The sequence below is a fragment of the Lepidochelys kempii genome, chromosome 14, assembly GCF_965140285.1.
Source record: "Lepidochelys kempii isolate rLepKem1 chromosome 14, rLepKem1.hap1, whole genome shotgun sequence".
Lineage (NCBI taxonomy): Eukaryota > Metazoa > Chordata > Testudines > Cheloniidae > Lepidochelys > Lepidochelys kempii.
The window spans coordinates 18,252,218-18,279,551 of record NC_136393.1 but is presented as its reverse complement, the minus strand read 5'-3'; the positions used below and the strand labels follow the sequence as shown (position 1 = coordinate 18,279,551).

The 27,334-nt window shown below is 43.3% G+C and overlaps 1 protein-coding gene across 7 annotated transcripts in view; it reads left to right on the top strand.

The window, feature by feature from the left end:
• LOC140897602 (uncharacterized) overlaps positions 1-27,334 on the top strand; it is a 344,323-nt gene that overhangs the window by 71,858 nt on the left and 245,131 nt on the right. The gene's annotated exons all lie outside the window — the stretch shown is intronic.

The window sequence follows — 27,334 nt, the reverse complement described above, 5'->3', positions numbered from 1 at the left end:
GGTAGGAAGGAATACTGGTTGAACTGCCTTTAGGATTCATCCTGTCTGACTGAGAGCCTTTTCCTTTCAGACAATTCAAAATTTCTTTCTGAGTTTCCACCTCCCCTCTTCAGATGTGCTGAACAATCTCTCTCTACAGGATACCCACTGAATGTATAATTTTTAACCAGTCTGTCTGTCAGATCCACAAAAGCTGTTACTGGAGGTGTTTGCATAAAAGAGCTCCTCTCTAGGTATCAGAGCCGTTGGCAATGCTCTAGACAGTATCCAACAGGGCTGATCAGGACTGGATGCTTTAGTCTCCTTGACTTAATGGCTATGTACATCTTCTTACTGTATCCTCCCCATCAATTCCCTTCTGCATTAGCATTCTGGTTGTGCCCAGCCATGTAAAGAAATGAAGTCTGGAAGCTCTTAGTTTCAGACAAGACAGATTCTTATATTATCAAAAATAAAATTTAAACCATAAGTCGAGATAAATCAGAGAAGATAATGGGCTTGATCCTTGGGTCTGGCTGAGCGCCTATAAGTGCAGACCTGAGCATGCTGTGGAAAAGATAGCTTTATATAGTACACACACCCCACAAGCCTAGGGGTGGTGACTGAGGGTCACTCTGGCCTCTGAAGCGATATAAAGCAGCCTAGGATTTGCTCTAACTTGTGCAGGCTGATAATAGTCGCCAAGGGACTATTAAACCAAGTAGGGATCATTGGGTCACAGCAGTGTTCATGCTGTGTCCCTGATGCCAAGAATTGTGATGCAAAGGGAGGTGCAGAGGCAGGGAGTTCTCAGCTGGGTGATTGAGCCAACTTTATAGCCTGTTTGGGCAGCCAGAACATCACAAAAGGGCCTTAGCAGGGGCAAGATCCTGGCCAAAATGGGCATACTGCATCGCCATGCCACTCATCTGTATGTCGTTAGTCTTCACAATCAGAAATAAAATATTTAGTTAAGTTTTGGATGGACTCTCAAGCAGACAAAATCAGAAGTGACCCAAAGTCATTACCCAAGATCTAAAGGCTTTTGGGGTCATCTGTGAGATGAGTTTGAGGTCTAAGTCCTGTTCTGACTGAACAGACGTTCATGGGATGGAACCACCACCTAACAAATACCTTTTGAAGTCCTGGATTAAGTTAGACCATGGAATCTTAATTACTTTTATTTTAGATTAAGGAAAACCAGCTACAAGAAAAAACAGAAGTAAAGTCTCCAGGAGAGAGCAATGTGTGTCTCTCTCATCTGGAATAGCCTAAAACAACACTGGGAATAAAATGGGTGTGTTCTGTGTACACAGGCGAAGTTCTTACAAATGCAAACATTGATCACAGATTAATAGCTGCATACACCTCATTAACATTTGTTAGTTACTGAAACATCCTTAACATTTAGTTAAATAAATTTCTGGCAACTTCAAAATAGAAGAAGAATGGCCTTGTGGTTGAGACACTGGTCTGGAACTCAGGGAATCTGGGTTTAGTTCTCTGCTCTGCCACAGACATTATGTGCATGACATTGAACAAGTCTTTTAATCACTCTTATCCCCATTTTACAGATGCAAAATTGAGGCATAATTCCTTTCTCTCATCCTCTGTCCCTCTTGCCTAATTAGAATACTGTCCTGCGAACGTGTACATATGTACTTAACTCTAAACATGTGAATATTCTCATTAAAGACAATGAGTTTATTAATATGCTTAAAGTTAAGTGTGGTTAAAGGTTAATATTAAAAGTTAAGAGTGCAAGCTCTTTGGGGCAGGCACTCCTGTCTTACTATGTGTATGCTCAATGCCTGGCACCACACTACTCCCATCTTGGTTGCAGTCTTTAAGTGCTACTGGAACACAAATTTTTAACTTGAAATAGTAAAAAAGAAAAGCTCAGTGAAAATGAATCTGAAAGATGCAGTATTTAAGACAATAGATTAAGTGCTTTGATGGCTGTAAATCAATAGACAGAGAGATGGGTGCTATTTTGGTACTATACTTCACTGGAAAAATAACCATGTTGCAAAATGTCAATCCCTGGCAGGCTGATGGCACAATATGAGCTGCAGAGGGCTGATTTCCATTTGTGCACAGTAGAATAGAAAAGAGACAATGGGCCAATTTTTTCTCTCGATTACACTGTTATCAAATCAGAGTAAGTTCTATGACTTCATTAGAGTTACTCTGGATTTATACTGGTATAAATGAGAGCAGAATTTGACCCTAGTTCTACCAACTGTTGTTTAGATGGAAAATCCTGCATTCTGCTATACGAAGTAAAAATGAGCAGAGAAACCTGCTCTTGGTACCACACAAAGTTTCCTTTAGGAAACGTTGTTTCTGTGTAAACTATGAGCCAGGCAGACCTGTTGTCCCCTTACAAGCCGCAAATTACACAGGCAAATGAAATTACCCATTCTTTTTGTTATTAGCTTGAGCTAGGAAAGCTTTAAGCAATCATCCCCTTTCAGTGTATTTCAAAGCTTACTCACAAGATGCATCCCTGATATTGAAGACAATGAGGTCCCTTTTTTTAAAATTCAATTAAACATTTGCCTACTGTGACTCTTTATTCACTGCAAATTGTCTCTGTAAATAATCTTCATCAAAAGTCAGAACCAATCCCCATTAGTTGTTTAGATTAATTAATGAGTCCCCCTGGAGCCACCCAGATGAATTCAATTTAAACGTCAACAACTTGGCTATGGAGTTTCCCAGGTTGGCATTAAGACAATATTAAACCTGCAATAAGTCACATTTAAAATGTTAATTCGTAGAAGCTCACCATTTAGAGCATTTAATTAAATCCTTAAATAAACTGCATGGGCTCAGTACCAGATGGTTCTGCATTTTCATTGCAGCAGAGAGCCTTGAAGTCATTGAGGGAAGTAATATTAGAGGCATGGTGAAGATAACCAGGATATATAGTGTAATAAAATCTAATCTTGTTTCCAGCAGGGAAATTCAGTGTATGTACACAACCCAGGCTAAAATTGTAAGTTAATTACATTAACCCCAATGTACTCTGGTATCTGAGCAGCCAGAGATGAAATTAGTCTTTTCCTATCATAAGATTCTTTTCAACTTCACTATATTAATTTTTAGCCAAATACTTACTCATAAGGAAAATTGAAGTTAATGTAACCAAAGACAAAGTAATGCAGTCTTAATATTCTGAAGGGATTATGGAGGGCCGTGAAAATACACTTTGCAAATGTCACTCACTTAGAATGGATTTGTGGTGGGAAGTTGGGGAGAGAGAAAAATTATAGCTGTGATCTGAGCCATGCTGGGATTTAATAAAAGTCATGATTTAAGGAATTCAGACCTGTGAGGAGGGAAGGGCTTGGAGGGGGAGGGGGGAAGAAAAGGTAAAGGCTTCTGTCTGGTGACCTAGATTGCCCATCACTATTACAAGGAATGCTTTTTTTATCAGAGGCTTGAGACACACCTATTTTGCTCAGTGAAGGGCTTCTAGAGTACACAAGTACAAAAGTGCTGAGTCCTCAGTATAGAGTTCAGAACTCTACACTGTCTTGGAAAGTTTTAGATTTAAAATCAGGGGCGGCTCTACCAACTTTGCCACCCCAAGCAGTCGCCACCGAATTGCTGCCGTGGGACACGGACTGCCGCCCCATTCTAAATGCCGCCCCAAGCACCTGCTTGCAAAGCTGGTGCCTGGAGCTGGCCCCACTTAAAATAGCGTTTCAGAGCTTTCTGTTGAAAATGGACCATGATGCTGAGGTCAGCTTTTCGGAGGCCCATTTCCAATTATGCTCTTGCTTTTGACCCTTTTTAAAATCTCTGTCCGACATTTTCAGAAATGACTAATCATTTTGGGTCCTTCAGTTTCTGAATGCCCAACTTGACACGGTAGAGGAGCCTGATTTTCAGAAGGCGGGTGCTCACCACTTTCAGAAAAACAAGGCTCCATTTAAGTGGCTGAAATTGGGCAGCTAACATCTCTAGTCACTTTTGAAAATTTAGGCCCATCTTTCCATCACCACAGAATGAGTGTGTCACTCAGATGACTTAGTAAAAAGCAAAAGACCACTTGTCTCTTAACCTTCAAGAAAAATAACTCAACTTTCAAAAATGGAAATGCTTCTGTCTGTGAAATCAAATACGGCAGGGAACCTGCTTTCCAGTCTCTTAACTGCAGATTTGCACAACTGGCTTCTGCAAGAACCCAAATAAAGCCCAAAACAGAGGGACTTGTGCAAATCCCAATAGAGTTAGATACCTCAATATTTCTATTTATGTTTACATTTTCATTGTCCTCTTTATTGCATAAAGCCATCTAGATAGTGAGATCTAGTCCATTCAGGAACTGGAAGGTGCTTCAAGAAGACCAGATCTTTTCTGATTTAGGCTCCATAAATAACTCTGTGGGCGGTTTAAAGAAAAAAAATTCACTGGAAAAATGAAACCAATACAAGTTCTTTAAGTAAAAATAATAGATCCCACTTTCAGCCCTATTGGATACTCCTCTCTCATCATGGTGGGATTACAAAGGAAGTCACATTTTAATAGTTCGATCACTGCCAGTAGAAGGCTCAGAAATCCAATTAACAGTTTGTATGCAGCATGTTGCTCGTTGTGTGAACTTTCAGGCTGCTGTGCTGAGCAGAATGAGGACTGCTCTCTTTTCATATGTTTTCTCTCTCTCTCCCCCTTCCAACCTCCTCGCTCTCCCCACCGCCACATTGTAGCTAAGAGCACAGAGATTCAACCCTCCCTCTTCCCGCCCCCATCCCATATCATGAATGCTCAGACTTGCCATTTGTATGGTATCTCTTTATCAAACACTGCCTAAGCCAGGATGTGGCCAGCCCTTGTAATAGGGTGTATGTAAATGAAATTCTTCCCAGGAGGCCTTGCTGCAAACTATTTGTGGTGCATAAGGAATTTGTGGCCGCGGGGGGGAACTTGTTACTTCAGTAATCACAAGCTCCTGAGCTCCCTCAAAATTGGAGAAGCAGCAATAATAATCCATCCTGCACCGTTCCTAGTGCTTTGAGTCACTCCAACAGAGGAGCTTGCTTTGCATCTAAATTAGCTGTGACAAAGGGAGAGGAGAAATGATTTTTACATAATACAGGGATGGTAAGAAAACTGAAAACTTTCTTCCCTCTGTCTCTGTCTCATATGAAACTGCATCAGTCAGTGCCTTGAAAACACAGAAGTGCAGGTGGAGGAATGTGCAGATAGTGCAGCAGTATACCTGCTGCTCATGAATATTTGATTCTGTAATTATTTGGGAGGGAAAATCCCATTCTGCCACATTTTAGCCTTTTACTCCTCTGACTCCTTTCTTCAGCACTACTGGCTGTGATTGCACTGTGGAAGTTTTAGAGCCGTTATTTTTGGAGGAGTCAGGGACAGGGCAAGGAAAGTGCATGTGAGAGAATGTGGGGGAGAAGGGTCCGCAAGATTTTTAGAAATGAACTAGAAAGCTAATGTAGTGCCCATCTTTAAAAAAGGGAAGAAGGAGGATCCTGGGAAATACAGGCCTGTCAGCCTCACCTCAGTCCCCAGAAAAATCATGGAGCAGGTCCTCAAGGAATGAATTCTGAAGCACTTAGAGGAGAGGAAAGTAATCAGGAACAGTCAGCAAGGATTCACCAAGAGCAAGTCATGCCTGACTAATCTAATTGCCTTCTATGACGAGATAACTGGCTCTGTGGATGAGAGGAAAGTGGTGGACGTGTTGTTCCTTGATTTTAGCAAAGCTTTTGAAACTGTCTCCCACAGTATTCTTTCCAGCAAGTTAAAGAAGTATGGGCTGGATGAATGCACTGTAAGGTGGGTAGAAAGTTGGCTAGATTGTCGGACTCAACAGGTAGTGATCAATAGCTCCATGTCTTGTTGGCAGCCGGTATCAAGCGGAGTGCCCCAAGGGTCGGTCCTGGGGCCGGTTTTGTTCAATATCTTCATAAATGATCTGGAGGATGGTGTGGATTGCACCCTCAGCAAATTTGCAGACGACACTAAACTGGGAGGAGTGGTAGATACGCTGGAGAGGAGGGATAGGATACAGAGGGACCTAGACAAATTGGAGGATTGGGCCAAAAGAAATCTGATGAGGTTCAACAAGGACAAGTGCAGAGTCCTGCACTTAGGACGGAAGAATCCAATGCACCGCTACAGACTAGGGACCGAATGGCTAGGCAGCAGTTCTGCAGAAAAGGACCTAGGGGTTACAGTGGATGAGAAGCTAGATATGAGTCAACAGTGTGCCCTTGTTGCCAAGAAGGCCAATGGCATTTTGGGATGTATATGTAGGGGCATTGCCAGCAGATCGAGGGACGTGATCGTTCCCCTCTATTTGACATTGGTGAGGCCTCATCTGGAGTACTGTGTCCAGTTTTGGGCCCCACACTACAAGAAGGATGTGGAAAAATTGGAGAGAATCCAGCGGAGGGCAACAAAAATGATTAGGGGACTGGAACACATGAGTTATGAGGAGAGGCTGAGGGAACTGGGATTGTTTAGTCTACAGAGGAGAAGAATGAGGGGGGATTTGATAGCTGCTTTCAACTACCTGAAAGGAGGTTCCAAAGAGGATGGATCTAGACTGTTGTCAGTGGTTGCTGATGACAGAACAAGGAGTAATGGTCTCAAGTTGCAGTGGGGGAGATTTAGGTTGGATATCAGGAAAAACTTTTTCACTAGGAGAGTGGTAAAACACTGGAATGCATTACCTAGGGAGGTGGCAGAATCTCCTTCCTTAGAAGTTTTTAAGGTCAGGCTTGACAAAGTCCTGGCTGGGATGATTTAATTGGGGATCGGTCCTGCTTTGAGCAGGGGGTTGGACTAGATGACCTCCTGAGGTCCCTTCCAACCCTGATATTCTATGATTCTATGAAAGCAATCATTGTGAACTGGTTATTAGAGCTCCAGCAGATTTGACCGTTAGGCACAGCAATAGTTCAGTTGAGAAGTAAATCCAGGTCCTGGCCACGTGGGGTCATAAAAGATCCCAAGATGTCATTTTTTGCAAGAGATGGGTGTATTTGATCTGGCATCCTGGACAAATTCTTATTTGGGTAATCCATCTACGTACATTTTCTCAGTCATTTGTTGGTATGTTATTCTTCTTCATTTCCTGTCTGGTACTGCTTGTTGGGTAACATTTCAGGATGCCATTTCTGTAATGGGAGGTAGTTTTTCTTGTTCTTTCCTTCCCTTACTGGGTTCACCTTCCTGAAAAATGTGTTGTGTTGTATCTATAAATGTTACTAATAGCAAGACTCTGGAATAGTCCTTCAAAGGAACTGGGGGAACCCCATCATTTGGGATGTCTAGGACTGAATTAGACAAAGCATTTAAGAATATACTTGATAGTACATTTCTGCAGTGACAGGCTATAGAAAAGATGATCCGATAGATCTTTCCAACTTCCATTTCTTTAGAGGGGCCCTAAACAAAAAATGTTTGTTCAAATTCCCACAAATTTTGGTTCAGATAAAATGTAACCTAGATCCAAATTGCCTCAGGTTTACCAAAGCCAAACTCTGACCTCCTCAACCCATTTCAGGTTATGTCTGTGATGCTGGTATTCCCCTCTCAGAACTGGCATTTTGGATCCTGAGTTCCAGTACAATGCTCCTAACATTTTTGTTCTTGTTTGCTTGTAAAGCAACTCTCTTTGGGATGGGCTTTGCTGGCAGCATGGATCACATAAAACCTGAATGCCCCTGCGTCAAAGTATGTGGAACTTAAGTGCATCAGAACCTATTGCTGGATTCTGCCTGAAGCAAGCATTTGATTTTGTAGTTTCTTCGGGTTCCTTCTTTAAGGACTGTCAGGGTTCCCTCCCCACTCTGAACTCTAGGGTACAGATGTGGGGACCCGCATGAAAGATCCCCTAAGCTTATCTCTACCAGCTTAGGTTAAAAACTTCCCCAAGGCACAAATTCTTCCTTGTCCTTGGAACGGAATCGCTGCCACCACCAAGTGAGTTAGACAAAGGTTTAGGAAAAGGACCACTTGGAGTTCCTGTTTCCCCAAAATATCCCCCCAAACCCCTTCACCCCCTTTCCTGGGGAGACTTGAGAGTAAACAAGGTGAGCACAGACCAGCCCCTTGGGGTTTTAGGACATTAAAAACCAATCAGGTTCTTAAAAGCAGAACTTTATTCTAAAGAAAAAGTAAAAGAAGCCCCTCTGTAAAATCAGAATGGAGGGTAATCAGATTCAAAACACAGAGGATTCCCCTCTAGGCAAAACTTTAAAGTTACAAAAACAAACAAACAGGAATAAACCTCCCTCTTAGCCTAGGAAAAATTCACAAGCTAAAGCAAAAGATAATCTAACGCATTTCCTTCCTATTACTTACAATTTGTAATCTTAGATGCTTAGTTCAGGTATGGCTTTAAGAGATGTATTTTCCCTGCCCTGGTTTCTCACTGTCCCGGAGAGGAAAAAAAAGAAACACAAAACAAAAACCTTCCCCCACAGATTTGAGAGTATCTTCTCCCCTTATTGGTCCTTTTGGTCAGGTGCCAACCAGGTTATCTGAGCTTCTTAATCCTTTACAGGCAAAGGAGGGATTTTATGTTACCCTTAGCTGTATGTTTATGACAAGGACCCCAACCCTGATTATCCATAGGACTTTTGGAATGTCTGAAACATTCAGCTGAGTATTTCACATGTCCCCCAGGTCATATGGATAATCAGGATTGGGACTCTTAAAGAATGAATCAGATAACTCCGGGGTTGGCAAGCTTTCATCCTGCAAAGCTTAGCAGCTCCCCACCTGCAGAGCACCATCTCTAGTAGGCACATGAAGTAGCATTGACTGGCTCTGGAAGGAGCTACTTTAAGCCTTCCTTGGAGGGAAGGTCACTGCAATGTGACCATAGGGCAGGGATCAGATTGGAGAAAAATGGTGGTGATGCTGCACTCACAAAATAAGCTCCACCCATGGGAGTCACCACAATGAGGTGTTGCTCACAGTAAAGTGTGCAGATGTTAAAAATATGACTGTGTGCACAGTATGGCTTAGCTCCACTGGGTTCCTTGAGCTTTGCCCCTCCTCAGCGGAGATTGAACATGCCCATAGGCTCTGCTAGGCTCCATAGGCTTGACTCCATATTGAGCAAGGGGGAAGTTAAGGAGCGACAGCATCTCCCAAATGCCTCCCACCTGCAGCACCAACATGGGCTGTCGCTCACAGTAAACCATGGAAATCTGTGACTCTTCCTCTCCTTTTTACATGAGGAATGAAATAGCTAACACTGCTGACACTTAAATGATCATCACATTTGATGATCTGAGTTAACCCCTCACTGAGATGAATGGGGCACTTCACCTCTCCAAGCTATTATCCCAGGCTCTCTGCAGATTCATCGCTACATCAATTACTCAGGTAACATTTCTGAGGTTTTCTTTGCAACCATAACACCTAGAGACTTACTTTTTAAAAGTATGCTTCAGAGAGGTGTGGTGCATACATGTTTACAGGCTGTTTCCAAGCCCGGCCATGGGGCAAAGAGACCGAGGAAAGCATTTGGTGGCTGAGGACTGACTACTCACTTCTTTCCTGCTCAAAGAGAGGCAGGAGAGCATGCGATGGATTTTCTCTTAGTATAGACTGCTGGATTTAAGAGCTGTTGTAAATTGGAAAGGACAGGACCTGGGGAAGTGCCTGATGTTTGGTTTTGGTTAATCAGAGTTCACCCGTATATCAGGGCTTTATTGCAAACACTTCTTAATGGCATGACGCTCAGAGACCAGCAGTTCCTGCCCCAGCCTGGCTGCACCTGGCATTCTCTTCCTCTCCACATTCACATCCCCAGCTTACTGTGTGCTCATCTTAACTGTCTTAGTATCTGTTGTTCTGTATCCTGTGGCTGGTGCTCTGATTGCTGATGCTTGATTGTTAGCTGATGCTGTGGGGATACAAAAACAATAAGGGGAAAAATAGCCCCGGAATAGATGCTTCTATTACCAAGTAAACTGTTTCCCTGGCAACATAACCCTCATGTTGAGATTGCTCTCCAAACGTCCTCCCTGTTCAAAGGGGGTGTATTCAGAGTGTTTGAGATGCTGTAGACTGGGCAGAGGAAGCAGATGTGCATGCTGGTTATAGACTTGTACCGGAAAATAGAAGGGTAGGGAATGTCAGTGCAGCTGGGCTGTCCTCGGTGTGATGTTATTCCAAAGCATTTTTGCCTGGTTTTGATCCAGCTGTTATAGGTCCCCAGTCTGGCATGTTGACCCTTGTTGTCTTTTCCAGGTTTCCTTTCTTTTCCATGATGTCTTTGTGAACGTGCCACAAAGCAGCATGCCAGCGAGTCAGACAAGATACAACTGCCACTTACTATGCTGGCTGCAGTCCTGAAGAGCTGGCAGGCTCCCCATTTCTTAGCACAATTTTTAAGTGTCAAAGCTGTATAGAAGCTTATGCAGCAATGGTGTCTCAATGGCCAGGCTCTGGTTAACGCTTATTGTGTATTTAGCTGAGCCTTTTACAGCTGTACTTGACCTACTCATCAGCAGTGCTATTCATTCCCGGAATTGAAAGTAACATGTTCTAGGGGCGGGTGTACTCCTGCAGTTTATACTGTGAACTGGGTGTTAACAGCTGAACTACTTCCACGTCCTTTGTGAAGTTTTTGGAAGTTCACTGGCTAGCACTTACCTGCAATTTCATCCGTCTCTTTGACTCTAGCAATTATGTTTGTCCTTCCCCCTGCTGGTCTCTGCTTACTCTCATCCCTTTTTCTTCTTTCTGCTGTATTAAATTGCAGGCCAGATTATACTCAAAGCCTCTTTCATTTCTCCAGGGCTAGCTGGGCAGTGATTTATGACTGTCTTTAATTCAACAGAGCTTAGATGGGGAGAATTCTGTCCTCCTCTTGATGCTCAGAAGTAACTCCCAGTATTTATTTCGATGTATTTATAAAGTCTCCTGAGCTGTCAGTACTGAGGTAGTTATTTAGGGTTTGCAAAATGTGGAGATAAGCATCCAAAACAAACTATGATTTGCCAACAAAATAATTCCAACTCCCAAGGTTGTAGGAGGCCAAATAAAGAAGCTCCCACATCAGTACCCAAGTCCCTATACAGCCGCTCCCGAAAAGCCACTGGACAAAGGAATGCACGTTCAGGCATGACTTGAGAGTCACCAAATTTGGGCTTTGTTGGACCCAGGATGGGGGTAGGGGCTGAGTGTTATGGTGAATGAGATCAATATATAGGCAATGCAGTGTTGCCAGCCCCAAAAATTCAAAGATCATGAGTCAAACTAAAAAAAAAAACACACATGGATTTTAAAAAGAAAATTAATGTTTTTTGACCTGTGTTCTTATTTTTTTCAGTTTTAGTGAAACACAATTTTGGCCACCACATCCCTATATCAATTAATTTTGTGCTCAACCCCCCCATATCAATTCTGCACCCTAATCCCCACATCAATTAGCTTTGTGCACCCCTCCACCAACTCCACCCAGCCAGACACACATCTTTTGGAAGAATGCAAAATGTCCAATAAATTCTTGGAATATGCTGGGGACAGCTTCTTCTTTCAGAAGGAAGGAACTAACTGGGGGGCTGGGGCAATGATTTTAGACTTGATTCTGACTAATGGGGCCATTCTTTGTAAATTTGAAGGTGGCAGGGAGCTTGGGTAAAAGTGATTATGAAATGATGTCCTGACTCTAAGGAAAAGAAAGAATTAGAGCAGAAGAATAAGGACAATGGACTTCACAGAAAAAGCTGACTTTATCAAACTCAGACGACTGGTAGGTTACGTCCCTGGGGAAGAAAATCTAAGGGAAAAAGGGAGTTTAGGAGAGTTGGCTGTTTCTTAAGGAGACAATATTAAAGGATCAATAGCAAACAATCCTGATGTAAAAGGAAGGATAGGAAGAATTGTATGAGGCCAATATGACTGCACCAGGAGAGCTTTATCTGAAAATCAAAAAGGAATCCTACAAAAAGTGAAAACATGAACGAATTGCTAAAGGTGAGTACAAAAGAACAGTGCAAGCACTTAGGACAAAATCAGAAAGGCTAAGTCACAAAATGAACGAGACCTAGCAAGGGATATAAAAGGCAATAAGAAGAGGTTCTTTAAATACATTAGGAGAGAAAGAAAGATGAAGGTCCCCTTCTTAGCAGGGAAGGAGAGCTAATAACTGATGACCTCAAGAAGGCTGAGATGTTTGTGGTGTTTGTTTTGCTTCAGTCTTCACTAAAAGGATTAATAACGACTAGATGCTTGACAGAGTTAATGTTAACAAGGGGGAAGGAACACAAGCCAGAATAAGGACAGAACATATTTAAAAATATTTAGAGAAGTTAGAGAGAGCCAAGTTGTCAGGGCCTCGTTAAATTCACTCTAGGGTACATAAGGAACTAGCTGACGCAATCTCGGAACCATTAGTGATGATCTTTGAGAACACATGGAGGATGGGTGAGGTTCCAGAGGACTGCAGAAGGGTAAACTCTGTACCTGACTTTAAAAAAGAGAACAAAGAGGATCAAGGGAATTATAGACTACGAAACCTAACTTCAATACCTGGGAAGATACTAGAACAAATTATTAAAGAATCAATTTGTAAGCACCTAGAGGGATAATAGGGTTATAAGGAATAGCCAACATGTATTTGTCAGGAACAAATCATGTTGGACCAATGTAATTATCTTCTTTGATAGGGTTACTGGCCTCGTGGATGGGGGGGAAGCCGTAGACATGATATATCTTGATTTTAGTAAGGCTTTTGACAAGTCCCTAATGACATTCTCATAAGTAAACTAGGGAAATGTGGTCTAGATGAAATTACTATTAGATGCATGGTTGAAAGACCATACTCAAAGAGTAGTTAAGGTTCCTTGTCAAATTGGAGGGACATATATAGTGGGGTCCCGCAGGGGTATGTCTTGGGTCTGGTACTATTCCATTTTCAAGTACACACAAGGTTTTTACATGAAAGAGAATGAAAAATTGTTTTAATTAATCTCTGAGGATAGGACAAGAAGCAATGGTCTTAAATTGAAGCTATGGAGGTTTAGGTTGGACTTTGGACATTAGGAAAAACTTCCTAACTGTCAGGGTAGTTAAGCATTGGAACAAATTGCCTAGACAGGTTGTGGAATCTCCATCATTTGAGGTTTTTAAGAACAGGTTAGACAAGCACCTGTCAAGAATGGTCTAGTTATTACATAGTCCTGCCTTGAGTGCAAGGGACTGGACTAGATTACCTACTGAGGTCCCTTCCAGTCTGACATTTGTATGATTATATTCAGCATTTTTATTAATGACTTGATAATGGAATGGAGGATATGCTTATAAAATTTGAGGATGACACCAAGCTGAGAAGGATTGCAAGTCCTTTGGAGGTCAGGACTGGAATTCAAAATGACCTAGACAAATTGGAGAATTAGTCTGAAATCAACAAGATGAAATTTGATAGACAAGTGCAAAGTACTTCACTTAGGAAGGAAAAATAAAATGCACAACTACAAAATGGGGAATAACTGGCTAGGTGGTAGTACTGCGGAAAAGGATCTGGGAGTTATAGTGGGGCTTAATCTGCAGCAAGGGAGATTTAAATTAGATATTAGGAAAAGATGTCTGTCTATCAGGGTAGTTAAACTCTGGAATAGGCTTCCAAGAGAAGTTGTGGAATCCCCGTCACTGGAGGTTGGACAAACATCCATCAGGGATGGTCTAGGTTTACTTGGTCCTCCCTCAGTGCAGGGGGCTGAACTAGATTGCCTCTTGAGTTCCCGTGCTGATATAAGTGCTGGGACTAGTGGCGCAGGGGGTGCTACTGCACCCCCTGGCTTGAAGTGGTTTCCATTATATGCAGGGTTTACAGTTTGGTTCAATGGCTCTCAGCGCCCCCACTATACAAATTGTTCTAGCACCCCTGCCCATCCAACCCTAAATTTCTGATGCTATGAATTCTGCACTCCATTACCCCCAGCCCCACATCTGTCTTTTGTCCCCCTACACATCTCTGCTCCTCATGCAGTTTCAGGGATTCTTCACAGGCAGCCCCTTTCCAGACTTGAGGGAGCTGACTTTTAAGGGCTCTTCATACCCCCTTCCCAGTCTTTAGGGAGTATTCAGATTAAAGCAGGGCCCTCTTCTCCCCCTTCCCAGGCCTGGTGTTGCAGCTGAGCAGAGATATTTTTTTCTCCTGGACAATCCTTAAAATCTCCTTTGGTATGTCAAACAAAATGCTGCAGCAAACCTTCCTTCCAGGATGGAGCAGACAGAAAGAATGGGATGGCAGCGGACACAAGCAAGGAGGGGAGATGAGAACTACCTCCATCACTCCCAGCCCATTGTCATTGATAGTTTTTTCTAGCAAATACTCTAAAACCCAATGGCATATATAACTATCATGGCTAGATAGGATTTTCAGAAGCACTCAGTGTTGGCCTAACTTGGCCCCCACGAGTCAATAGTAGAGCTCCCACTGGGAGCAAGGTTCAGCCAGTGCTGAGTGCTTCTGAAAACTGCATCGATCATGAACCAAGTGACTCTCACCCTGGCATGGGGTAGAGGTTGTATACACAAAACACAAGGTTGCACTGAAGTTTTTATATGGTGTTTTCTGCTAGTGCACATTTGCCGCTGTGATGATATCCCTTTCTCTCACAACCCAGCCATGTTTTTCCTAAAGAAAGCAGTTGCTGAATGATGGGTAGATTTGTGTGCGGCTAACTTTTCCCTTGAGCAGTTATGGGAATGTAGTCGGGGCAGTTTTGTTCACCATAGTCAACAAGAGACTCCCTAAAATGTTAGAAATGGTACCATGGGAAATGTCACAAGCTGAACTGAAAAGTAGAAAAAAAATGTATTTTTCTGATCGCTTTGTAATTTCCATGCTCCTTTTCAAATAAGCTCAAAAACCAAGATCGTCATCATTTCTGGTCATTAAACATCTTATGGCATCTTTCATAAAAGCAGTGTGTCCTGGTGAAATCCTAACTCCGTTAACTATGGTTTACTTTCCTAAATTCTCCCTACTCTATTTCCTTTGTACTAAATTAGAGTGTAGTGTTGCTATGTGCTCTTGAAAAGCAGCTCCAGAGGTGGCTGCATTTCAGCATTGGATGAAGTATACGCTAAATAGTTAGTACATCAGCTTGTTGTGTTCGCAAAGGGCTATTGGTGATGAAAAGTGCTATAGAAATGTATATTGTCTTATTAGATACATGTCTAAGTTGGAACTAGGGGTTTTATTCTGGTCAGGATACACCTGAGTTCATCTATGGCTGGAGAAATTGTTTAAGGCCTCATAAGAATATAAGAATGGCCCTACTGGGTCAGACCAAAGGTCCATCTAGCACAGTATCCTGTCTTCCAACAGTGGACAGTGCCAGGTGTCCTAGAGGGAATAAACAGAACAGGCAATCATCAAGTGATCCATCCCCTGTTGCTCATTCCCAGCTTCTGGCAAACAGAGGCTAGAGACACCATTCTTGCCCATCCTGGCTAATAGCCATTGATGGACTGATCCTTCATGAATTTATCTAGTTCTATTTTGAACCCTGTTATGGTCTTGGCCTTCACAACATCCTCAGGCAAGGAGTTCCACTGGTTGCCTCATCCTGCAGAACCTCACTGACTTGAATAATTCTTCAGACTTCCCTTGCTACTTCCTTTACTCAGATGGGAAAGGTGATATAGCGCCTGGCTTTCAGTGGCTGTGAGGTCCAAGGGCTTTTCTCAGAGTGCTGTGGACATTGAGCACTGGGCTCTGTAACAAACAATGGCACTGAGCTCAACCCAGACAAAAGAAGATTTGACTTGAACTACCCAAAATGCAAACGGAGCCTTTTTTGAGCTTCCCCAAAGGTGCAGAGAACTTTTCTAGTCAAGTTATTTTTCATTTTTGAATGCAAGTAAAGGCGTTTACACTGCTGTATTACTATCATCATTGCAGTGGCTCCCTAGCAGTCCCAATCATGGACCAGGACACCATTGTGCAAGGTGCTGTACAATTGCAGTGTGTTACATTTTTCAGTGGGGCCACCAGTGACACAATCCTAGTAGACTCAGAACCACCCACAATGGAACTAAACAAACCATGAGAGATGCTGCTTTTATAATATTCCTGGACCAACAGGAATCAGAAGGTACCGTGACTCTCCTGCATGAAGCTGTGCACTAGGAGCTAGATCCCAGAGCCACATGTGGAGTGGATCCATCATATGTGGATATGCCTCTACAAGTGCAGAAGAGGCACCACTCCCCTGGCTAAGAACCTGCTGGAGAGCCGTCATGCAGAGGTGAGCATTGGATAGAAGAAGAGGATCAAAATGAATGGCCCAATAAAGTTTCCCCCAATCAAGAACATGATTAATTTGTTCATCAGTGAATAGATATTCAATACTGTGGCCTACACACTTAGAACTTACATAACCGTGTAACCTTACTATAACCTACATCCTTCCTTTCCCTCCTCTCTCCCACTTGGTTTCTGTTGCTCTTGTTCATTGATTTCTATTTAAAATTAGGTTATAAGATACTTGGGGCAGGGGCCATGCAAAACGTGTAATGCAGCTAGTTTTTTGTGTAAACCATAAATTCTCCTGCTTGTGGGAGTCATGTGGAGAACAAACTTTTCAGCCAGCAACTGAGCTCTGCATGTGGGCGGTTGTTTTTGGAGTTACAGAGATTCATTTGACCACATTGCTGCAGAGGGTGGATATCTCTGTCCCATTGATGTAACTGATTGCAGAATTAAATCATTTAAAACATGTAAACCCAGACATGTTTTCATGCTTCACACAGGAAGGGGGAAAAAAACGTGAATAGATTAGGGAAAAGTACCACAAATTTCTATTAAATTAATTTCAAGAAATAAAAGAAGAGCCATACCATGGCTGCTGCAGGGAAATGGTAGTCATGAGTATAAGGTAGTAGCATAAGCCCAGATCCTCAGAAATACCTATGGTCCTAACTCCAAGGTCCGGGACATACAGCCTTTGCCTTGAAGTCATTGTTCAAATCCAGCACTGGTCCATAGTGAATGAAGGATGTTCCCATCTGCTGACTACTGAATTGACTATATGAAATTAGCTTGTTTAGACTTAAAGTGTCATCTAGAGCTCTGAGTGTCCATCCTCATGCAGAGGCCATGCTAATTTTCTGTCTCCTTCCAATTTTAGTACCCGTGCTGCCAATGGGAGCCCAAAAGATTAGCCACTGCAATACCAATTTGTAGAGAAGATGGTGCCACATTCTCTGCTTTTCTGAAAAGCAGAGAAGTGAACATTACAATTCTGCCTTTACAGTCCCCACCAAAGACGGGTAGAAGGAACCTCAGAGGACAGTTCATGTAACAGTGAAGCACTTGCTTCTGTTGCTGCCAAGCTGTGTCAGCACTAGGTAGAAGCTCAGGTCCTGTATGGGACTTGAACTCGCTGGTTTTTGTCCTCAAGCCTGAGACACAACTAAGTGGGACAGGCTCAGGCTAGTTTGGTTTCCCAGAGGGGTTGGTATCCACAACACAAAAGCACTGCAGCACTTGGCACTAGAATTGAGTCCTTTGCTGGCCCCCTCAGCAAATAGAGTGAATGGGTGCAGATGCTGAATTACCTTCTGATTCTGTAAAAAGAAAAGGAGGACTTGTGGCACCTTAGAGACTAACACATTTATTTGAGCATAAGCTTTTGTGAGCTACAGCTCACTTCATCGGATGCATTCAGTGAAAAATACAGTGGGGAGATTTATATACACAGAGAACATGAAACGATGGGTGTTACCATACACACTGTAACTAGAGTGATCAGGTAAGGTGAGCGATTACCAGTGGGGTTCGGGGTGGGAAGAGAAACCTTTTGTAGTGATAATCAAGGTGGGCCATTTCCAGCAGTTGACAAGAATGTCTGAGGAACAGCGGCGGGGGGAATATGGGGAAACTCTGTGGAGATGATCTCTCAAGGCAAGGCTGAGACATAGGAAAGGGCAGCAACTGGGGTCGGGTTGGGGACAGGTTGGGGTGTGGAGAGGCAAAACCAACTCTGGTGGTGGGGGGATGGCTTCCATTTGTACCTGTTCTCTGGATAAACAGGAAACTCTGTGCTGTCAATCATGCTTGTTTAAGAAGCAATTCTTCTAAAATAAATATATATTTTTTAAAATCCCCAAATACCTGTAAGTTATTGTCCGACGTAATAAGCCCTTGCGTGGGATTTGTCAGCCAGTGTCAAACGCAACCCTTTAACAGCAGTATTGCATTGCATATACATTAATTTAGGTTCCTGGGAGGGACCCCACTCATCGCAATGACACAAGGAAGTGAAGACTTCTTGACACGTTTGTGGCTTGTCAAGCACAGCTTGGTTCTGGTAGCTTCTCCCACCTTTGACTAATTGCTGACCTGACATCTTTCTGATAGTGACCTTGTTTCAGCTAGTAATTCAAATATCTCTGTGTCAGAAATAATAAGTGCTACAGTGAGACGAACAAGCAGAGCTTAAGTTGAGCACAGATTAATGGGGTTTTAATATTCCTAATTTAATCACTCCTTTCTATCTGAATGTGTGCAACATGATGTAGCAGCTAATTATTTTTTTAACCATGATAGGGAATCTTTCCTAATCATTTTTATATTTAACATGAATGAAGGGAGGGCAGTGATTAATGAGGGAATAAATCTTACGAAACAGAAGCAAGCACATGATCGGTTAAAAACGCGGCTGTTTGATTCTCCCCTTGCTGCAAATACTTAACCAACTACACCTTTTCAATTCAAATGGCAAGCTGTTTTCAGCCTGAAAAAGGGGCTGAAACTAGGCTTATCCCCATGATATGGTCCCACCAGAATCTCTGTGTGAACATCTTTGTGGCAAATACACAGTTAGTTTTTCTTTTTCTCTTTAAAAAACAGGTTCACAAATAGATGCATTAATGGGTGGATAGATGTCTTTTGAAACATTTGTTCTTGACAAGGTGTTTGGAATTGCAGATGAGAAGCAAACCGGCTCTGAGCATCTGTCTGTCACTCCAAATGCAGTAAACCACCCTATGTTTCCATCGTGCTAAGGCAGCAAGACAAAGCCAGGAAACTCAAAGCTTAAATGGACAGTTGAGATATTTGATCTCTTCTAAAGTCCTTTTTTTTTTACATTTTTTTTCTTTTCCTCCCTTGATCGTTTTTTATTTTGTTTTTTGTTTTAATCAGGAATCTGTCCTTCATCTGAGGTTCCATCTGAATGTCCCTCTCTTTTGTACATGTCCTCAAGTTTGTTATTGTAGGGTTGTTTGTGAGCTGTGCATTGTGCACCCTAGGTTGTTACTGTAGAATGTCTTGTGAGTTCTGTGCTGAGCCGTAAAGATCGCGGGTGGTGAGTTGCTTCTGAACGTTAGTACTTTGTTGTTGTAGGTTTGTCTATAAATGCGGGGTTGCATCCAGGGGTTTGTTAGTGTAGAGTTACTTGTACATACCACTTTGTTTTTTTTGCAGGGTTGGTTGTGAGCAGAGTTCTGCACAGACTGGTGGTTGCAGAAGGCCTTGGCTATGCACAGTGGATTGTTATTGCAGGGTTCCATATTGGTTCACACAAAAGTGAATACAGGCATTGGTTCACACAAAGGTGTCACACAAACTGACTAGTTCCCCTCTTCATTAGCTACTGTAGTGGATAATCTAGACTCTAAGAAATGAAAGACCATTCTGGGTGCCCAAGTCTGCTCTTCTACCAACACTTACAAGCTAATAAGACTTTTAATAATTTACTGGGATGATTTCCCCACCGCCAGTGCCCAAGCAGCCCTTACAGGTGGCCCTAATTCCTCTGAATCTCAAACAGGTTGTAAAACTGGTTTAATTAACTGTGAAAAGCGAGAAGGCATTCTTAAATACAGCTTTTATAGATTAAAATACTATATCTGTTGCTTATTGTGATGGGGTGTATTGGCTCTTTAAGATTGAAGGGAGCCAGAAGACCCCATTCCAGGCACATTGGAATAAAGAAAGGCTTGGAAACAGCATTGTAGCCAGAAAATGAGGTGTTCCCAGGGAATTGGATGGGAAAACCAGGATACTGTACTGGGACCAGGAGTCCTGTAGTGTACACCTCCCCTCCCTTCCCACCAGTTTAGGGGAGGTCTCTGAAGGAGGCAAGTATATATGCTGCCTTCTCGCTCAGAACAGGGAGTGTCCTGTCAAGGGAGAAGGAAGCCAGTAAAGAATAACCCCGTTACAGGGTGACATACACCAAAACACAGATGCACCATGTTTTGATCACTGGTCTTACATTTAAATGACCTGTGACCCACATTGACAGGTTTCAAGTTTGAGAGGAATGCCACCAGGGGGATTTATTATTATTTGTATTGAAGTAGTGCCCAGGAGCCCTAGTTACGGACCAGGGCATCACTGTGCTAGGCACTGTTCAAACACAGAACAAAAAGACAGACCCTGCTCCAAAGATCTTACAGATCTGAGCATAAGATGAGACAATAGGTGGAGACAGACAGATGGGGGAGCCGAAGGAAGCAAAAAGACAATACTGGATTTAGAGTAATAGCCGTGTTAGTCTGTATTCGCAAAAAGAAAAGGAGTATTTGTGGCACCTTAGAGACTAACCAATTTATTTGAGCATAAGCATTCGTGAGCTACAGCTCACTTCATCGGATGCATACTGTGGAAACTGTAGCTCACGAAAGCTTATGCTCAAATAAATTGGTTAGTCTCTAAGGTGCCACAAGTACTCCTTTTCTTTTTGCGAATACTGGATTTGTATTCCAAGCATTTTAGGAAGGTATTCTCAAAGGCAGTTAATTAAAATTCTACCCTTGCAGGCCTTGGATTCAAATGAATGTTATACTGTTCACCTTTCTATTTATTTATTTTTTCTGTTAAAACTAAATTTGAAAAAAAAATACAGGGAAAAGTATTGTCACTTTGTCTGACTTGAGATTAGGAACATGCATCAGGATCAGATGGAACACTTTATGCTACCAAGATCCTGTTTATGTTAATATGTGCGTAGTAGTAAAGAACACAGGAATGGAGACATACAAAGCATAAGCAGATTTGTTTCCAAATAGAATTTTTTGCCCAAGTTCTTTCCATGAGGTCTTCTCAACCAGTCTATATAGCATTGCAAATGGTGGTATAATTGCATTTGTCTTCCAAACTGTCTTTCCTTGAGGGCAAGCTTCACTTTGTTCCTGATTTGATTGTGTACTTTTAATCTCAAAGAAAAGCTAACGCATAAGTATTCATTACAAAATTGCATTTTACATGGTCAGTGTCCTCTCCTATAATTACAGGTCCCATCTGAATGGCATTTCTTTTTCTGTATTTTCAGCTGTTTTTGCAGCACAGGAGTTTATTTCTCTCCAGCAGTTACACATTCACTGGATAAATAAATACACTATTTTTGCTGTCAAAGCTGAAAGCATGCACAGCTGTTTGCCACATGATACGCTGGGACTACAAGGTATAACATTTCTTAATTAGACTGACCTGGGTTTGCGAAGCAGCATCATTAGCTCAGGAAACTTAATTGCAAATGACAAGCCAAATTCTGCTCTCAGTTACTAGGAGAGGTACAATATTTCCCACTGGGGGCTTGATCCTAAGAGGTGCTGAGCATTTCTCTCTCCCCATTTCACTTCAGTGGAAGTTATAGGTGTGTCCAGCACTTCTCGGAATTGGCACAATAATTAGAGAGTGGTTCAAAACAGCCGTGATATTCCAACTTCAGAGGACTACTCTATGTCAGAGAACTGCTCTGCTGATCACTGGATGGTGGGATATCCCTGGTGTAAGGACCATCAGTGCAATGTATTAGCACTAGCCAGGCTCTTTTGGCTGTTGATTACTCGCAATTTTGCCCCACATCCACCCAATGTGCTGTGCTATTCTGTTGCATTTGTCCTCTGGGTACCTGCCCAATGGTCCTGGCACAGCTTCCTGAACCATTAGCTTCTGGGAGATTTGAAAAGGCCTCTGGAAACCCAGGGAATTGTGAATGGGGGGGAGAAGAGGTCAAACTCCAGTGATTCCTGGGGAAATCATCAGTGCCCTGATCCTGGTGCCATTTTTTAACCTCAAAATAGAGGCCAGAAAGAATGCTCTGGATTTGTTCCTGACTTGGCAACCAAGATTTTTCTGCTAGAGCTTTGGAAAAGCAATTGTGTATCACATGAGGTAGCAAAGCAGCGGAGAAGGTTCTGGTGGTATGTTCAGAGAGCCAGAGCCAGAGACGAAGTGTTTAGAGTCCATGATGAAGCAGCAGTATACTCGCCACTACCCAAGTAGCTGGCTCAGAGTGATAACTGAGGTTGATATTCACCCAAAGGGGCCCAGACCATGACATGAGATCTAATGGTTCTCAACAGCTGGGATGAGCTTCAGTGGCTGCAGAACTTCAAGATAAGATAAGGAATCTTTTCTGCATCTCTGTGATAAGCTGTCTGGACGTTGCAGGGCCATGCCACCGGAAGGAGAGATGGTCTTGTCATGGAATAGAAAGTATCGATTGCCCCGTGGGTGTTGGCTACTACAGATAATTTATTGGTCAGTTGGGCACCAGTTTGTGGTTGGGGAAATCCATGAAGTGTGATCCTTTGGAGAAGGTGTCAGAGATTAACCCATAGTGTGTTGTGGGGCATCTGATCAAAATGGCCAGTGAGCCAAAAATGATTCAGGATTTAAATAGTTGAGGTTTTGATGGAACAGACTTGGCTATCCTGTGACCCTTCCATTCCAAGTGATCCCAGAAGTATATTAACACAAAGGGTTTTCACTCAATGGTGATGCAGGTGTTAGGGGTTAATTGTGGCAGATTCATGGACTCTTACATGAGTTAATGGGGGAAAGTATGTTATGCCAGGAATGTCAAAGCGTCTGGACTTTTTAGAAGCAGGAAAAGCAGTATTTCATCCAACACTGGCATTGATGGTATTTCTATCCTCCCATGACTCTAGATAACCCTGCATATTCACTCTTGCCATGGCAAATTAAACCCTTTCCTGATTGCACAAACCTAAATACAGAGATTCAACTATGATAATGGCGGAGTGTGCTTTTTGGCAACTGAAAGTAAGGTGGAGATGTTTTCTGATCCTCAAAGGTGGTTCAGATCCACCTGCTGCATTTGTCATAATGTATCTGAAAGTAAAGGTGAAATTTGCAATGCACAGTGCAGTGCTGAGGGAGTGACCTGTGTGCAACACAGGGGCACCCTGATCCTGACTGGAAACGTTGGGTCTTACCATAATACGTCTAGTAAAAATGCATTGAACTGGTACAGCAAGAATAATGGGAGGAGAAGCTTTCCTTACATTCCCTGTTCCTTACTAATTTGCCTCAAACCTTAGCAGGAGGTGCCCTCTCATAGGAATGATCAAGGAGATAAGTGTCAAGGTGCCAGCTGAAGTGGTACTTCTTTGTGATAGATACTTGTAAGAAGCTTGAGCCCTTCATCTCAGTTCACACGGGGCAAAAAAACTGCAGGCAGCCTGTTATCTCTGCCAGCTCAAGATGGATCCAGACCAGTGGTCTAGAGGCAAAAGGTTCTATATCCCATTACCCACCTCCCCACATCATCCAGCCCCCTGACTGTAAGAATTCTGAGTAATTCATGTCCCTTATTAGAATCTCAGGCAAGAAAACGAGAGAGTTTTGAGATGCCTGTGACACCGGAGTTCTGCTGCATAGCAAATATAGTCACAGGGCTTCTTCATATATAACACACTGGGAGCGAGAGCATTCAGGTAAGGAAATGAAGAGCCTCAGGGCTCAGCTGTGCAAGATGAAAATTAATTAGGGCATGTTTATCTCACGCTCAAACCTACAGAGGCAAAAAGCAAGGGGCGGGCATGTGGGTTCAGAGAGAGGGGTGAAAAAAGAGAGTTAGTTCATACACACCTCTCAATTAGGTTTAGTTGTCTATCCTTCGGATAAATGCACCTGCCCCTCGTCCCATTACCCCACTGCCCAAAGGCCTGATCCTTGCCTATACTGTTGTCTGTCCAAGTCCACTGTAGGTCTGTCTGACTCTGCCATGCTGGGCGCTTTTTGTAAAAACGCGTGAGCCCCTGGCTACCGAGAGAAGGGGATGCATTTTAAAAAGGGCGCCACTGAGCTAGAAGATTCCCCAGCGTAGATAAGAAATGAAGAATGCAGCTGGCACTGCACAGACTTGCTGGGATCCCATGTTGCATTTTGCAGAATGTTGGTAATGTTGTTTGTTTGGGGGTGGGGGGCACAAAGAGGAAAGAAAATCAGGCTTGGGGGCATGGGGGTGGAGGAACAGAAGTCGCTCGCTCCAAGGTGGGATTGCTCCAGCTGAGAGTTGAGGAGGAAAGCCGGAGAGCAGAGCTGGGTAGTAAGGGGGGAAGCTTGAGATCGGGGACAGCAGGGGCAATTCAAGTGCCAGGATCTGCAGCTGCAGGAGTCCCAGAGTCAAGGTAGGTGGGGGCAAGCTGTGGCTTTGAAGAATGCAGTAGGATAAGTTTTATGGAGAGGCCTGGCCCCAATCTAATGGCTTTGCAAGAGTCTCCAGGTTTGCTTGCAGGAAGGGAGGAAGACCTCAGAATGGTGAGATTAGCATATGAACTCATGGGGGGCTCTCCAAACCAAACTGAGCTCTGAACCATATGGGGGCTCGTCCCATCGCGAGCTTAGTGTGGTGAAATCTTTCCACAGTTCTTTTCTGCACAGTACAGAGTGCTCGGCATAAGCACAGCCACCGCGTAAACAACTCTGCAATGCTGTGCTTTTTTCTGCTGTTTCGTGCATCTTTCTCTGGCCTTTCCTAAGGTCAGGCAGTGAAAACTGAAGCAGAGCAAAGCAGGCTGACGCTGAGCTGTGTTTATCTTCAGCAGGAGAGGTGATCAGCAGTTGTACTTTACCTATACGTCTTCCTTTGCTCACCTCCTAACGAAAAAGTGCACGCAGTTTTCACATCAGTCACGAGGAACTTTGCTCATCGTGCTTGTGAAACATGCAAACGTGGCACTTTCTGGTGGCAAATCCTATTATTTATCCAATGTCTTTTGTTCTTGAACATACTCCTGGGCCTTCCAGGTCTCAGCACAGGCTCTGATGCTTTGCTTGGGTATATTTTGTATGTGCTAACTCTACCGTCAGCTTCAGCAGCACAGTCTCCTTGGTGTTCTGCAGCGTTAGCTCAGAGACAGGGTGGCATCAGACAGTGAGGAGTGATTATTTTTTCATTCCAGGCTTTGCCACAGTTCTGCAGAAGGCCTGAGGCCATCTAGTCCATCATGGCTCTCTCTTCCTGTTCCCTTTCCTGCTTCAGTCTCCAAGTCATGGCTACCTTCCTATTAGCTGAGGCAGATTAGATGGAAATTCCTCTGCAGCCTGTCTGCTCTGCTTTTTCATTGATCCCCAAGCTCCACATTCGGATAACAAGTCATTCCACCCATGCCAGGGATGAATGTGAATAGCTGGGGTTGCCGATGGCCAGGGCTGAGGTGCATGGGCAGAGCTAGGCGGGAGCCCTGGACTGGAATATGAGGGGATGCAGCCAGTGATACCTAAGCTACATTGGGAAGGTCCGTATTCAGAAAGCTTGACTAGTCCCTGCTCACACTTTGCCCAAGGTCCAGCTAACGTATTCAGAGTCTTGTTTTCATGATCAATAAAATTAGACCTAGGCCTGGTCCAGACACTCTGAACTCTCTGGGTTTCAGGAGCCAGGTGATTCTCCAGGCAATGCATCCATCTCCAAGTAAAAGACAGCAAAAGTGTCCACCTGTATTTTTTAAAAAAAAATCTAACCACCTTCTACCAGCTGATCAGGAAAGAGGACCAGAGGCTCATTTGAGAAGGACCCGGCAGTGGGATTAGTGACCTTTTCTCTCTCATCCTAGGAAATTGTGGATTTACCCACCCCCAACATGAGAGAAGGAGTCAGACCTTAGTTTTTACAGATCACATTTTCACCCACAAATTATATTCTATTTAAACCCTTTGTACCCAGTGTGGGATACAGCTTCCTGTTTCAGTCCTGTACCCCCAAAGAAGAAGAATTGTAAAGACCTCAGCTTGGCCTGGATTTTGTGGGGTGTGATCACATCCAGAAGATGGAAATCCATCTGATCAAATGGCAAATCTCTGAGCCTTGGCAGATATGCCTCCTGCTCTGCAAAAACACGTTGCCATGGCTACCACACTGTGCGAGTGTCTCTCTCCTGATCAAAGTGCTGTTCCTCCTGCCAGGGTCACTGCTTGCACTCAATAGCAAACCCGGGCAAGGTTTGGGCCATGCCTCTGCAGAAGCATGGTGGCATCAAATAATAGCTACTAAATAGCCTGGTAATTTGAATTAAAGGTGGATGAATAGTCCCCAAAAAAATCTTGGAACCCATCAGGAGCTTGAAAGGTTTATCAAATCCAAAGACTCCCATTTACTATTTGGGAACAATAAAACTGGGAGGATACTGCGAATGTATTGCACTGAGAGATGAGAGGCCTGGGTTCTAGTCTCACCTTTGCCACTGACCTGTGCCTCAGTTTCCCCTATATAATGAGGATAATATTTACCCAGTTTTCTAAAGTAGCTTGTGATTTATAGATGAAAAATCTTATCACGAGTTATACTTGCTTCTGAAAGCAGCCATCCTATCCTGCAGTAAGTATTGCCTCAGTGTTATAAAAAAGTATCCTGCTTATAGACCACATTTAGGAAACACCTGCTTTAGAGTAAAAAGTAAAAGTTTTAAAGGTCTGAGTTAGAGAAGGGACCTGATCCAAATCTCCAGACTCTGGGGTTGTTTGGGTCCAGATTCAAACATCGCAGCTTGGACTCCTGTCTAGTTGTCGTTATTATTAACAATTAAGAATGGGCATGTGGGATGCTTTATAACACAAACAGAAATAAGACCTTGCCCCAGAGAGAAACTCTAGTACTGGATGTGTGGCCATGAGTGAGGATGACACTCAGTGGGAGGGGGCAGGCTGCAGCTTCCACCCGTAGACGCTCGCTCTAAGCATATGCACGGCTTGGCGTTTCCACAGAGCACTAAATATCATGCTAATTATTTTGGTGAATTAACTTCCTGTAGGCAATGCAGCTGAAATGGGTCTAGAGGAGCGTGTTGGCAAAGGCCGTAGAGCCAAGTTCTGCATGCAGCTATTCCTTCTATAGGGGCTTGATCCTGCTCCCACTGAAATCAATGGGACAGTTTTGCCAGCAACTACAGTGGGAACAGGAGCGGGCCCCTTCACTTCGAGTGCATTTGTTCTGCTGCTATCTGAGTGTCTGGCTGTGTGAATTTGGCTACTGGAATGTCTCATTTGGACTTGTGTGACTGGGTGCACAAATCGAGTTCTCAAAGGCACTTCAGTCCCCTGCGTGAAGTCTCGATTAGCTACTCGGTGCTGCTAGCTGCC